Source organism: Trichechus manatus, unplaced genomic scaffold, assembly GCF_000243295.1.
Source record: "Trichechus manatus latirostris isolate Lorelei unplaced genomic scaffold, TriManLat1.0 scaffold00084, whole genome shotgun sequence".
Taxonomy (NCBI): Eukaryota; Metazoa; Chordata; class Mammalia; order Sirenia; family Trichechidae; genus Trichechus; species Trichechus manatus.
Window position 1 is genome coordinate 2,322,492 of NW_004444020.1, and position 15,876 is coordinate 2,338,367.

At 41.0% G+C, this 15,876-nt stretch overlaps 1 non-coding gene across 1 annotated transcript; it reads left to right on the top strand.

Annotated features, from left to right (window-relative positions):
* The first annotated feature begins 27 nt into the window (after positions 1-27).
* LOC111821442 (U6 spliceosomal RNA) lies at positions 28-130 on the top strand. Its single transcript, XR_002824867.1, has one exon. It is a non-coding gene; the product is annotated as a U6 spliceosomal RNA (small nuclear RNA).
* Positions 131-15,876: the final 15,746 nt, after the last annotated feature.

The window sequence follows — 15,876 nt, forward strand, 5'->3', positions numbered from 1 at the left end:
ATTAGTGTTTCTCAAAATGAAGTTTGAATGCTCGCTTTGGCAGCCCATGTACTAAAACTGGATAATACAGAGATCAGCACGGCCCCTGCACAAGGAAGACACACAAATTCGTGAAGCAGTCCATATTTTTAAATGCCATGTTATAGATATTTTTTAAGCATCAACAAAAAAGTAAGTTTGAGAGAAAGCCAAAATTGATATTGCATCTGCCCCCCTGCCCTGCCCCAGGGACCCTCAGTACAAGGCAGAACAGATACTGTGGGGCCTGAACAGGCTGCCAGAGTTTGGGGAAACTCATGACCTGTAGGTAATACTCAGACGGGGGAAATGCAAGAAAAATGTATGTATTATATCCTGAAAGAAGACATGAAAAGTGGGAGCTTGGCAACATTAAACAGATGAGATAGAGTTTAGGACAGGAGAGGAAACATAAAATTAAAAAAGAAATGTACCTAAGGGTGACATGAAATTTAGAGTTGTTGGGTTTTTTTGTTTGTTTGTTTGTTTTTAATATTCCCACAAAATAATGGGATGGAGGAGGATAGATGAAACAAGGTTGGCAAAATGTGGACAAATGTTCAAGATGGATAATGAAAGCTCCTTATAATTCTCTCTACTTTTGTGTGTATTTGAAATTTTTCCACAATAAAAAAGTTAAAAAGAAAGACAGAAAGGAACATAGCCACAGCACTCGAAGGAGTAATGAAAAATAAAAAGGAACACATGAACACTTCAGCCTGCTAAAGGCATCTACTGAACAAAGGAAGAGGTTACCGGTTACAGGAGCTTACAATGCAAATACTGTTTTGGTCTCAGGGAATTAGATCAAGTCACTCTTACCTGTGGGTTCCAGAATACAAACAAGATAATCCATTGACCCTAAAAAAGAAAAATTCCCATATTCTCACATTTAGGGTTGCTATGCAATATTTGTGGAGCCCTAGTGGCACAGTGGTTAAGAGCTTGGTTGCTAACCAAAACGTCAGCAGTTAGAATCCACTAGCCACTCCTTGGAGACCCTATGCGACAGTTCTATTCTGTCCTATAAGGTTGCTATGAGTCGGGATCGACTAGAAGGCAATGGGTTTGGTCTTTTTTTTTTTTTTGGTAATGCAATATTTGGGACATACTTATACTAAAAATATGTTCATTGTTTATCTGAAATTCAAATTTAATTGGTTTTCCTGTATTTTATTTGCATCCTACCTATATTCTATTATCCAACTAAAATTTGACACCAAAGGTTTATCTGAGTATGTTTTCCACCACAATCCATGTCTCTCCCTCTCCTTTCTGCTCATCCTCTGTCTATTGCCCCTCTTCCTTGCCAATAAATTTTCACTTCTCTTTTCTTTCCTGGTTTTTAAACTACCTTATAGTTAATTTTATAGTCCCTGGGTTGTACAACCAGTGAACACACTCGACTACTAACTGAAAAGTTGGAGGCTTGAGTTCACCAATAGGCACCTCAAAGGAAAGTCCTAGTGATCCACTTGGGAAAAACCAGACATTGAAAACCCTACGGAGCACAATTCTGCTCTGACACACACAGGGCTGCCATGAGTCGGAATCAACTCCATGGTAACTGGTATGGTTAATTTATAACCATATAGTAGTGTCTTAGTGGTAGAATTTTCACCTTCCATACAGGAGACCGGGGTTCAACTCCCAGCCAATGCACCTCATGTGCAGCCATCACCTGTCCCTCAGTGGAGGCTTGTGTGTAGCTACTAAGCTGAACAGGTTTCAGCGGAGCTTCCAGACTAAGATGGACTAGGAAGAAAGGCCTGGAAATCTACTTCCCAAAAATTAGTCAGTGAAAACCCTGTGGATCACAAGAGTCCAATATGCAGCTAATCAATGGGGAAAGCACAGGACTGGATAGCATTTAGTTCTGTTGTACATGGAGCCATTGCCATGAGTCTGGGCCAATTCAAAGGCAACTAACAACACGGTTAATTTCCTCCATAGTAAATCTACTTAACTCGTGCAAATCAACGGAACATTGTCTCTAAATGACATCAGTTTGTGACAAACCTAGATCCAAAACAATTTCATCAACTTAACAGCTCATTGTTGTTGGCATTTTCTGAATAACTACACTTCTTTCCAGTACTGGAAATTCAGAAGCCAAGAATTTAGGAAGATCAAGTAAGAAAATGAAAGAACAGGAAAGAGAGGCAATCTGGCCTTGAATCCTCCCAACACCCACCAGAGAGAGGTGGGTATTTTCGGTCTAGCTGTTTACACCTTGAGAAGTGAATGTAGATAATTAGTCATTTTTTAAAAGAAAAAATTTATTTTGCAAAAGGAAATGTTTTAAAAAATAAAGGCAGGAGACACTAGAATAAAAGGTATTAATGCACAGAGCACCTTTGCTAACATTTTATAAAAACACAGAGTTTCACAAGTGTCCTAATTAGTCCTCAACCCCCGGAGGTGGTAGGTGGTATGATCTGATTTACAAAGAGAGAAACAAGTTCAGCAGGGCGAAGGGACTAAGTGCAATTCTGATGTGAGCTTTAGAATGCAAGGAAACATAGCTCTGGGTATGGAAAGAAGGGCCCTGGCCTCACTGAACCTCAGTACTGGCTAGAGTAATGTGATATCAGGATGCCCCAGCTAGGGAAGTTTTGCTTGCAGGTGACAGAGAACACAACAAACAGGAAATTTATTAGGTCTCATAACTGAAAAGCCCAGTTGTCCTAGCTTCTAGCATGACTTGTTCCAGGGGCTGAAATGATGTCACCAGGTCTTGGGTTTTTTCTCTCTCTGCTTCTCAGCTCCAACTTCCACTTGATTGACAGTTCCATCCTCAGAACAGACTCTTACAGTTCTAAGTTAGCCAGAAAGCTCCAGCTTTATGTACTTTCAGATTTAAGGCCTGCAGAAAATAAATGAACCAAAGAAGGATCCCTTTACCAAAAGATGCAGAGAAAGTCCCTTTGAGAAGCATTGATTATGCTTGGGTTGTAATTCTATCCTTTAACTAATCGCTGTAGAGAGAAATGCAGTTGTCTGACTGGCTTGGGCTCTGAGCCAAGAATAGACTACCCCAAAGCATGTGGTCTGAAATAGGGTAAACTCCTCAGGTGACTGCCTCCTGCCTATGGTCAAGCCTTTGGATTCCGAGAAGCAGGACAAGTAACTGGAATTGCTAATACCACCAGAGTTCTGAGGTCTCTCCTGGCCCTCTCCCAGTGGGGCAGTCTACCACCTGTATACAGGGAAAAGAAAAACTAACTCTCTGGACTCCCTTCAGACGAGTCAGTACATGTTTGTATCAGGTCCTGCTCCTCAGGAACAAACTTAGAGATGAGGCAGCATGAGATCATCAAGGGAAAATTCTGGTGACATCAAGAAGTGGCACGTCCAAAATGAGCCATGAGTGTTCTTTGAACCCAAGCTGCAGTGTGCTGTCAGGTGCCCTGACCAAGAACTAAATGGAAAACAAAACAGGATGAGATAAAATCCAGAGCTTACATAAGAAAGCCCAGGTACTTACTACTAACATTGAGGGGCCAACCTGGGCTATGTGATTAGCTTTTCAATTCCCTAAGCAGGTAATATTAACCTATGGCTGCCAAAGGATTATGGGCAAAATCCAAGCTTTGTTTCCATCACCTTCTCGGATGTCTTTCTGCAATTCAACTCTATGATGACTAAAAACAAACCAGTTGCTATAGAGTCTAGTCCAACTCATGGTGACCCCGTGTGTGTCAGAATAGAACTGTGCACCATAGGGTTTTCAATGGTTGATATTTCAGAATTAGATTGGCAGGTCTTTCTTCTGAGGTGCCTCTTGAGTCTTCTGAGGTGGACTCAAACCATCAACCTTTCAGTTAGTAGCCAAGTACTTATCCATTTGTGCCACTCAAATCCAGTGAGTGGGTGTAGTCTATATGTATTGTTTTTAATCCATTTAAGATCTATTCCCCCTTTTTTCTGGTGAAAGCATCTGATTTTTCTTTAGATAGCCATCCATTCTCAATCTTAATGTGGCTTAAATGGGGCGTAACCAACCTCCCAGCTCTAAAAATGGAAACAGAATGAAGTCTCGGCCAAACCTGAGAATTCCATGGCTACTGCCACAATGACTGGTTCAGAAACAAGCCAATGTGACTCAATCACAAGGCTTTGGCTGGAACTATCCAGAAGACTAACTTCCTTTTGTTATGGGGCTGCTAAGAGGTAAGGAGTTTAACTTGCTCAACTTGCCATCACTTGGAGAGAACCTTCCAGAGAATAATGTTAACACAGAGAAAAGCAGACCCAAGAAAAGGAGAGAAACTGATTTTCATAGCATGACTTGGGCACCTGGATCCAGTCATGTTTGAAGCCAATATGAAACCTAGATTTTTCCGTTAAATTCCTTTTTGGAATTTAAAGTTTGAGTTGGGTTTCTGTCATTGCAACCAAAAGAGGCCCAAGGGGAAGCACTGCTAGCCATACACACCTTTGTGATAATTAGAAAGAATACCCACCCTAGGCTGGCACAGCCCTGTGGGTTTAAGGCTCAGCAAATCAATGGCACACTTGTTCACATTAGAAAAAGCCTTTCTTTCCTTTAGGCATATGCAGTCCAAACCAGGGAGTTCTACTTGGCTAGCTGTGTGGGGGCTGGATTTTAGCCACTACTCATCCCCCAGCTAGGCAGTTTTGCACAATGTGCTATATATGGCAAGCATGAGCCTGGTTAACATATGGAGATTTTTAACTTATTAACTCAAATTAATCTCATTTTGGTAAAAGCATTGGTTGTATTGGGACATGTTAGACTTGCCAGGTTAGAAACAGGCAATAATTGGATGGTCAAATGCACAGGTTATTAAGTCACACAGTATGCAGAGGCGTAGGGGGAGGGGGGCAGAAGGGGGCACTTGCCCCCAGGTGCAAATCCAAGGGGGCACCAGACACATATGTAGCGACAGGGTGCAAAATGACATTCTAGGTGCCACAAATATGAAAGGCTCCTGACTGAGGCAGCTGGACAAGAAAGGGGAAGGCATTTCTGCTGATGCATCGCTGCTATCCCTTATGTGTGGGTCAAAAACCAAACCAAAAAACCAAATCTATTGCCGTCCAGTAGATTCTGACTCGTAGCGACCCTGTAGGACAGAGTAGAACTGCCCCAAGGGGTTTGCAAGGAGCACCTGGTAGATTCGAACTGCCGACCTTTAGGTTAGCAGACGTAGCTCTTAACCACTACACCACAAAGAGCTTAATATTTGTCACATTGACATATTCCCATGTTCAGTTGTCTTGAGGCATAACATTCAAGGAAGTGAGTGTGTCGACACTGAGATACAGATCCCCATCTTGTTTCTTGCTTCAGTAAGGGAATTTCCAAGTGTAAGAGAGAAATTTCCAGTAAATCTTGGACCAGAGTAAATTGTAAAAAACTAAAATCCACGTTCCTAAACTGTTTTTAGCAGAATTAAAACTGAAATTAGCAATGCCTGCTTTTAGGCTCTTTATCTGGCATAGCAGCTTTGGGTAGTTAGGGAGGTATCTTTTCTGTGGACAAGTCAATATGTGGAAGGAATTCACCCAAGAAGGGAGGTTTTGGCACAGCTGTGTTTGTGTAAAATGGCCTTAAGAAATACTGGTTTCATGATAAGGATGTAGAAACAAAGTCTCAGGAGGAAACCTTGGGTGCCAACTCTTTATCTAAGTTCTCTAGGCAACCAGAAAAGTTTCGCTTGGATGAGCAGTTTCTCAGAAAGAAATCTTAGTGTAAATTCTTATCACCAGCTCTGGCCACAAGAAATGTTTTACATCAAACTAGACATTTTTATAACCTGTTCTGAAAAGGAAGCATTGTAAGTATCCTGTGACTACAGCTGTAAATCTTCATAGCTCATCTAAGCATATCTAAGCATTTGTATGCAGTAGAAGTCTCTTCCCTGCTTTGCTTGACCCTCCCTCTTCTGACCTCAATGAATGTTAGCCAATCAATGATTTCTGTTGAAATTTCCTTTTTCAGCCTTATAACCGTCTCCCTGAGACTCTGAAATCACCATGTTTCCACTAATGTGAGCTGGTAGTTTCCTCTATTCGAAAAGATCTTTTGAAATCAAATAAATCCTCTGAATTCTCATTTACAGCCTGAATGGTTTTTCGCTACAACACATGTAATCAAGTAAGTAAATTGTTTAATATACTTAGAGCAAGGCAGGGCTATCCAATATTACATAGAAAACCCCAAAATAAATACATTAAACTTTCTACGCAGAAAAGTGACCAACAAGTCCACTGCGATCTAACGGTCAGGGCTCCCAATTTATATAAAAAATAAATTAGTAGAATTATAATCTGAGCTGGACTGGAAAACTGTATAAACTGGCTATGGACTGACAATAAAGGAGCCCTCTGACTTACAGTTCACATACATTAACTCATAAGCTGTACTCACATAATAATACACAGGGCTGCCAAGAGGTGGTAACTTTCTAAACTCTTGTTGTGGACCCAGGCATCACAGGGGCCCCTCCAAATGGGATTAATGTCACAAACATAAGTATACATTTTTTAAAAACTGAAATTAAAACAAAACTTATTTTTCAAAGAACTTCCAAATGTAGTTTAAAATTGAGCATAAGATGTGACTTTCATTTATGGATTCCCAAAATGGGAGTTAGTGTTTTTCTACTTGTTTTCAAATTTTAAAATTTTTGTAAATTTTTGTGTGAAAGTTTATAAATTTACATAGTCCAAGTATTATACGCACATGTGATAAATTTTTATCTTGGTCTTTTATGTATACGATTTTCTATTATGAATTATATTTGTTTTGTTTTTTAATCTTCAGGGAGCCCTGAATTCTCAATTTGTCGTGTGCCCAGTTTTTTCTCTTAGTGGCACTGATATCAATATTAAATCTTATATTTAATAAATACATCAACACATTTTTGTCACATCACATTGTTTTTGATAAAATTTTAAATTGTGAGCTCTAATGTTATTTATTCTGGTCTAATAAACAATGTAATTTTTGTACCCTTCACTTTCATTCTTCTGATTTTATCTGAAATATTAAATCATTGCAATGTGCATAAGGCACGTTACCTATTATGTTTAGGATAAACGTATGCACTGAATACAATTATAATACCCTTCCCATCTTTCTGATACCTTAACAAATAAAAATCAATTATTTATATCATTTTCTCATGACGCTGCTAAACTGTGTATCTCCAAAGTCTAAAAGATTTGCTTTAAAGAAACTGCCATTGGGCCTCCAGCATCTTCCTTCTCATTGTGTTTGTATCTGCAAGCCTGAGAGAAATTGTTAATCAGGACCAAACGCTTCTAGTAAAGTAAGAATGCTGTTGTTGTGAGCCATCGAGTCAATTCTAACTCATAGCAACCCTACAGGACCGAGTAGAACTGCCCCACAGGGTTTCCAAGGAGCTGCTGGTGGATTCAGACTGCTCACCTTTTGGTTAGCAGTCAAGCTCTTAACCACTTCACCACCAGGGCGCCAAAGTAAAATAGCAATTCCAAATACCAGGTACCAACACAATGTTTTACTTAACCCTGCAGCCACAATACATGTTAAACATCCAAGGTGAAAGTGAGTGACAATGTTTAATCAATTGGAACTTTTTCTGGAAGAGAATTAGAAGACAAAATACTACTTTATGATTATGATCAGCATGATATTAAAGATGTACATATTTTTCTGTTTATTGGCAATAAATTATTGCTCATATTAATTTTTTATGTTGCAATATGTATGTATGATGTAAACCCAAATTACATGAGTGAATAAATCCATACATTTTAACTAATTATAAAGTGCTCTATTACAAAAATATCCCTGAGTTTGATAAGATTCAAAGTAATGGTTTAATGTTTTACTTCTTGTTAAATATTTTTATAAATAAACATTTTATTGGGTGTTTTAGGAAAAATACAAAGAAAATACAAGTAAGGAAAAAGTATATTTAATACCTCGAAACATTAATAAAAAGGCTTCAATATCTATTCATCTTGAAATTGAGGGGGTGCGGTGCGATGGATCGTTTTTGTTTGGCCTTTCTCCCATGGTCTTGTAACTCCTACCCAGGTGATTGGGCAGGACAGTGCAGGGTAACTGTGGCCCACCAAAAGGACTGATCAGTTTTGCCATCCCACTGGGCTTGAAATGAGCCACCCTAGAAGCTAGAGAGGATCCTACCACCACCAAGGAAGAGCAGCCAGGAGTGGACAGCACATTCTTTGAACCCAGGATCCCTGCACTGAGAAGCTCCTGGAACCAGGAGACAGAGAGAGAGCAAGCTGTAACCCTGAAGACAGTGAGAAGCAGTGGCAGGAGATACTGTGCAGTGGGCTTCCGGGCCCACGGAGAGAGACAGCTGAGTGCCTCTGGGCAGAGGCAGAGGACCAGGGAGAGGTGTGACTGTGAGCATAGCTAGAAAGAGGCTTACCTGATGCGACAACCGTACCCTGAGCATTCCTGACACTAAATTGTAACCTGTTACTTCCGTAGTAAACCCCATAATCGCGAGTATTGTCTGTGAGTTCTGTTTGCCATTGCAATGAATTCTCTAACCCAGCAGAGAAGTAGAAAGTGCCGTGGGAGGGATGGTTGGAGTCAGAATTGGTAAAGATGGCGGAGAGAGGAGGCTTGTCTGACCTCTGCCTCATAGGAGTCAGCCTCTTGATTCTCCTTCCCCCTTGTGAAGTTGTGAAGTTAGAGGAAGTCAGACACTGCCTGCCATTTTTTTACTGGGGCGGGGGGTTGGTTCGGAGTAGGCAACTTAGAGATTGCCTCTGGGTGCTTGTTACTCTTGCTACACCCCTTAACAGTATGTGCTCAATAAATGGCTGGGTTTTATATTATAAAACAAATAAGATCTCTTAGATATCAATACCAACCTGGATTTAGTACTGCAAATAGATAAGAGGGGCTATCCATCTGGTGTGTGGTTCAGGACACCAGGCCAAGGGCAAAGGTCAACATCTGGAATCTGCCAGTGTGGGCTAGCAGAGCAGAGCATTTTAAGAAATGTGTGGTATGTGGAAGCTTTCCCCAAAGACTGATTCCAGTAGTTTAAAAATGAATTCTTTGACACTCCTCCCTTCAGAAGGTGAAGCCTAATTTCCTTCCCTTGAGCATAAATTTAATGACTTTCTTCTAACAAATAAAATGTGGCAAAAAAAAAAAAAAAGTTTACAACTTTGGAGACTAGGTTTTAAAAAGCATGCCTCACTCTCTTTTGGCTCGCTTACTCTAGGGAAAGCTAGCTACTATGCTATAAGGACACTCAAGTAGTCCCTTGGAGAGGTCTAGGTGGTAAAGAACTGGGGCCTCTCACCAACAGCCAGCATTAACTTGTTGACCATGTGAGTAAGCTACATTGGAGTAGATCCTTTGTTCCCACTCAAGCCTTCATCCGGTTGATAGCTTGACTGCCATAACCATTCAAGTAAGCTGCTCCTGAATTCCTGACCCATAGAAACTGTGTGAGATAATGCTTATTATTGTTTTAATTCATTAAGCTTTTTGGTAATTTCTTATGCAGCAATAGATAACTAATACACTGACTTATGAGCAAGAGTCCAGCCCCCAAGAGTACTGGGAGGGTCAGGAAGGATCCCAGCCCCAGAAGAAATGGGGCACTGAGTTGGGAACAAGACAGGGACTCAGAGGTGGAAATTGGGGTAAGTGCAAACCAAGAGGAGGTACTTACATTTCCCCTGCCTTAAAGTCACATTGCTTCAGAGCATGGGGCAAGACTGAGCCTGGGAGTTGGGTTAGTAATGGGGTGATCCTGCTGCAGGGACCACAACCTGGTAGAAATGTTGGCTTCCGGGCCTGGCTGCAGGGTGGCTAAGGTTCCAGGGGCTAAATCGCACCAGACTGAGTTGTCTGGAGCTGCCAGACACAAGTACCAAGGGATGTGTAGAAATCATATCACATGTCAGATCCAAGGTCTTAGTATGAAGCCAAAGATGAGAGAATCAAAATCAGGGCTGGAGACATTGCTTATGGGGCAATGAACTTCTGTTAAGGGTGATAGAAAAATTTGGAAAAGGATGGTGGTGATGGTTGTAGATGATGACAATAATTGATGTTACTGAATTCTATATGCTAAAAATGTTGAAATGGCAAATGTTTTGTTTTATATAGATAGATAGATAGAACACAATAAAAAAAGTGTTTAAAAAATTAGAGCTGGAAAGGAGTGCAGAGTTGAGTCAAAAAAATAGCAACAGCCCAGGATGAAGGCTAGACCAGGGGGAAACTGGATCAGGAATTACTCCAGGGTCTGGCCATGGGAGAAGGGATTGGGCGGGCCAGGTTAAAGGCTTAAGCTAGATCAGTCGTTCTCAAATTTAATGTGCATTAGTATCACCTGGAGAGCTTGTTAAACCACAGTATACTGGGCCTCACCTCCAGAGTGTCTGATTCAGTAGATCTAGGGAGAGACCTGATCATTTACATTTCTAACCAGTTCCCAGGTGATGTTGATCCTGCTGGTCTCCTTGGAGAAGCACTGGGCTAGATAATGGTGGGACACATGTAGAAGGGCTGGGATTATGCAGGGGTATGGGACCAAGTCCATCACAGCAAGAAGAATATGTGGAGGTGATATCTTTGAGCAGAGAACAACTCACATTCCCTGAATCTAATTAGACATCTGCATGTCCCACCCCTGTACCCGCTTTCATATTTCTTAAGCTCTGCCCTCTGCTCTATGCCACCCCTTCCACCACTGAAAATAGAAGTCACTGTGAAATAGAAGCTGCTACAATTTATTGGGAGCCCTGGTGGCACAGTGGTTAAGAGCTTGGCTGCTAACCAAAAGGTTGTCAGTTAGAATACACCAGCCGCTCCTTGGAAACCCTACAAGGCAGTTCTGCTCTGTCTTATATGGTCTCTAAGAGTTGGAATAGACTTGACAGCAATGGGTTTGGTTTTGGTTTTTATAATTTATTGAGGAGCATGAATGGCGCAAGTGGTTTGCTAACCTAAAAGTTGGCGATTAAAAAACCCACCCAGTGGCTCCACAGAAGAAAGGCCTAGCAAACTGCTCCATGAAGATTACAGCCAAGAAAACCCTATAGAGCTGTTTTACTTTGTAACACATTGGGTCACCATGAGTGGGGGGCCAACCCCATGACCACTAACAATAACAACATCTTCATTGAGTAGTTACTTTGTACCATGCACTCTACTGACATTATATTATTTAATTCTAACATCGAACTTGGAGCCCCTGAGTGGTACAAACAGTTAAGAGCTAGACTACTAGCCAAAAGATCGGCAGTTCAAACGCATCTAGAGGCTCTTTGGAAGGCAGTCCTGGTGATCTGCCTCCAAAAGGTCACAGCCTTGAAAACCATATGGAGCAGTTCTACTCTGCACACATGGGGTCGCCATGAGTCAGGCTCAATTCCACAGCAACTAACAACATCAAACTTAGTCATGGCAATACTATTATTGTGTCCAATGTACAAATGGAAAAAAAAAAAAAACAGAGCTGAGAGAGATTAGTTAGCTGCCCCAAATCATTCAGGGAGCTGGAATAAAATTTAAAAAATTTTTCCTAACGGTATAACAGTGAGAAAGGCATATCCTTTTGTAAGCAGTAAGCTCAATTTGTCCCACAGTAAAACAAAATCCATCAAGTAGCAAAGTACTGCATAATGAGCTTTAGCTGATTTCTTTTCCAAAAGAGACAAGACATAGATAGGGCCTTGTTTAATGAAACCTTGCATGCAATTCATTTCCTTTTAAAGTAGAATATAATCAAGAGTCATTTGATTTTTCTCTAAGCACCCCTGTTATATGGCAACCTTCAAAAAACATCAAAAAGATGTCAGAGGAAAAGTCCATATAAATTGTGTCTTTCCTATCATGTGCACAAACGACCCATCTGGGGCTTATTCCTTTGCAACTCAGACCCCAGGGACAAGGCCCATCTAGCTCTGTTTAGTGCCAGGTCAATTACAGCTGCATAGGAAAATTGGAAACAACTAAAATTTCCAACATATTATTTACATAAGTTTTGATGATCTATATGATAAATATCATGCAGCATTTTGCAATCATGCATTTTAGAAATTTTTAAAATATTTAATGTCAATTCTAGGATACAATAAATGAAAAAAATCAGTTTATAACAATTTTTAAAATTATGTCTTAGACTGATGTCTTGGTTTGGGTTCCCACAGAAGAAGAACCTGAGTCAAGAACTCAAGTACAAGCAGCTTATCCAGAAGTTGACCCCAGGACATACGGGCAGAGGAGAAGGGAAGTGAGACAGAAAAGCGAAGGCAGCCAATAAAGGTTGTGTTATCAAGCAAGTTCCCACTGTGGGCAACCAAACTTAGTCCCACTGGGGAGCTCTGGAGTCAATGTAGAATGCATGGCTCAGAGTTCTCCCACAAGGGGGAAGGAATCTGGGGTAAACAGCAACTCTCTCAGTCATTGTTTGAGGGCTGCTCCCAGGAGGCATTAATTCTCTGGCACTTTCAGCTTGCCATGAACAGGTGCAAAATAGACTTTGGCTGCCAAAAAAAAAAAAAAAACCCTCAGATAAAAAGATGCAGATGCGAGCATTTGGAATCAGGCCAGGGTGAAGCATTGTTGTAAGAGCTGAAGGGAAAATTGGCAGAGCATCATGCGGAACAGAATTCCAAATTCTCATGGACTCCAGACTTTCTGGAGCCATTGAAGCTATATGAACCCCCAAGCCTATTGCCCTGAGGTAATCTTTAAACCTTAAACCAAAAATATCCCTGAAGTCTTCTTTAAACCAAACAACAGTTTAGCTTAATTAGTAAAGAACATCTGTGCCTTGAGCGTTGTGCTTTTTTAAGATCTATCTATATGGGGTAAAACTGATGACAGCAACTAGAAAGATTAGATAGGAAACTTAGGGGGCAGTGAGTTTCTGTTAATAGGGAACAAACAATTCAGAAAAGAAGGGTGAGAATGGTTGCACAACTCAAAAAATGTATAATCAGTGTTACTGAGTTGCACAGGTAGAAACTGTTGAATTGGTGTATGTTCTGCTGTGTATATTCTTAGCAACAACAAAAATAATTTTTTTAAAAACTGGAGAGCATCCATAGGATCTGCTATACCTGAGCATCCCAGAACCTAGAGCTTAAGACAAAAGCTATGGATGCTATTATTTTTTCAGAGTGTGCAGTCCCAGGGAGCAAGAGTGAGGTGGAAGGGAGTGAGGCAGAGAAAGAAGGTTAAGTCAATTCAAGGGTGCGTTTCCAGGCTGGCCATCCACCTGGTAACAAGTGCAACTGATTGTCCACTCATAAAGCTTCCTCCCAAGAGGATGCATGAACTACTGCATTCCAGGACAATCTGTCCAAAGGAAGATAGGAGAATAATTTACCCCTCCTCTTCTGTATCTTATTGGCAAAAGGCTTGCCACATGGTGTGTTAACTCCTCAGCATTTCCAGATTCCGCCAAGTGTGGGCACCGTGGGTCCCACGGCTTCTCAAACCTCAAAAGTAAGAGGGAAGCCAAGAGCGGGAGGTCAGGAAAAGGGCTGTAGGGCTATGTCTATGTGAAGGTGGATAGGACCCACACGTACTTGGTCATTCCAGTGGCAGCCAGGGTAGGGAAAGTGGCCAAAGGCCTCAGGGACAGACAAGGCCAAGAGGATTTGAGGTGCTGCCGAAGATATATCTGATACATTTTTATTACATTTGTGTTTACTACATATTTGTGCACATACACACGGAACACAAATTTACATGTATAAACACAATCACATATTAAAAAAGACAATAGTTTTTTTGAAAAAGACGGTGGTAGAGATCCAGTCAAATTTTGTTTTCGCCTACATTTTTCGGTATACTTTTAAAATTTTATACAACCAAGATTTTTTTCAAAGTAAAAGAAACTGGTAAAAATAATAATAAAATAATGATTACTTGATGGTCGTAGACAAGATTTTCCTCTTCAATAAAAGGTTGAATCTTTTCAGAAGCTGTTTACAAAAACAGTAGCACGTTACTTTTAAAACATGAGAAGTATAACTATTGCCTTACAGTAAAGTTAGTTTCTGAAGAATTCGAAAATATGCCTTGTTTCTATATACTGCATTTCTCATTCATTCAATTAGTCAACAGTTGTTACTCACTGAACACCTCCTGAGCCCCTACTATGGGTAAGGTACTGTGCTAGTCCCTGGTGATACAAAGAAGAATCACCACATCTTGGGGGTTCATTTTGGAGTGGGGAAAACAGATTATGGCAAAGACAATTAAAAAAAAAAAAGTTGCCATTAAGTTGACTTCAACTACTAACCACCCTATGTGTGTCAAGTAGTACTGTGGGGTTTTAATGGCTAATTTTTCAGAAGTAGATTGCCAGGCCTTTCTTCTGAGGCACCTCTGGGTAGACTCAAACCTCCAACCTTTCAGTTACCAGCAGAGCATGCTAACCATTTGCACCACCCAGTAACAGAGACAATTAATACTCACCATGTATCCAAAAGCTTTCTGACATTTCCCAGTCTCCATTGCAATTAAGTTGGGGCCATGGAACTAATTTTGCCCAATGAACTGTGAGCAGACTGGTACATGTCGTTCATGGACTAAAGTAACTATGAACTGGTGTGACCCCTCCAACTCTCTCTACCTCTGAAGCAATGGGCTTGGAGGCCACGTTTGCAAGGGACAAGGGCTACTGGACCTGCATCAGACCTTGCATGAATGAGATATAAATCTTTGTTGGGTTAAGCTACTGAGCTTTCAGGGTTGTTGCCGCAGCATAGCCAAGCTTAACCTGACTAATTATAAATAATTACAATACACCATGTGATGACTGATGAAACAGAGGTAAATTCACTGTTTCACAGAGAAAAGGCAGTAACAAAGCTAGAGCTGCACGTTACTGTGTTGCTGTGGAGTCAATTCCAAATAGCAAGTCTACATGACAGACTAGAACTCCCCACCAAGGACCCACTTGGTGACCACACATAGGGTTTCCAAGGCTGTAATCTTTCCATAAGCAGATTGTCACATCTTTCACCCACGAAGCTGCTGCTGGGTTTGAACTACCGACCTTTCAGTTAGTAGCCAAGCACTTAACCACAGCGCCACTAGGGCTCCTGTAGAGTTGCACATATGCATCCAATATTGAGTCATAATACCTAAGTGGAAGAGCCACTTTTACCACAGCCTGGACCTACTGCAGACTCTTACATTGTTCCAGAATCCACTAAAAACCGACAGTCTTATGAGTTATTATTTTCCAGTAAATATAACAGAGCAGCACATCCAAATACGTTGCCACCAAAATCCAGAAAGGCCCACCAAGGGATGTGCCTCTTTCTATGTGGTGAGTAGTACAAAGTACAGCAATTTGTCTCTCACTTTAGAAGGAATAGGAGCCCTGGAGGCACAGTGGTTAAGAGCTCGGCATCTAACCAAAAGGTGGACAGTTCAAATCTACCAGCTGCTCATTGGAAACCCTATGGGGCAATTCTACTCTGTCCTATAGGGTGGACTATGAATTGGAATCGACTTGACCGCAATGGGTTTGGTTTTTTGTTTTTTGTTTTTAGAAGGAATATCCTGACATTCACCAGACCCAGTGGACCCTTAAATATTTCATCAACGATCAGAACTTTTCAAAAGTGTCAGAGTTCAGGTAGCAAAACTCAACAGCCTCCATTGCATTGCATCGGCCACGCCCTATTTTCCTTGTCATCCAGATGATTAGGAAATTATTTTTGTTTTGTTTTCACAGTTTACAGACTTATGGGCATTTTGCAAAGAGATTCTGTGACAAAGCTGCACGCCCTCCCTCCAAGGCAAAAGCAGACTTTCAACTAGAAATGGAAATGGCTGCCTTGAATCTTCCTAGGAAGATTGTCCAAAGGGCTGGG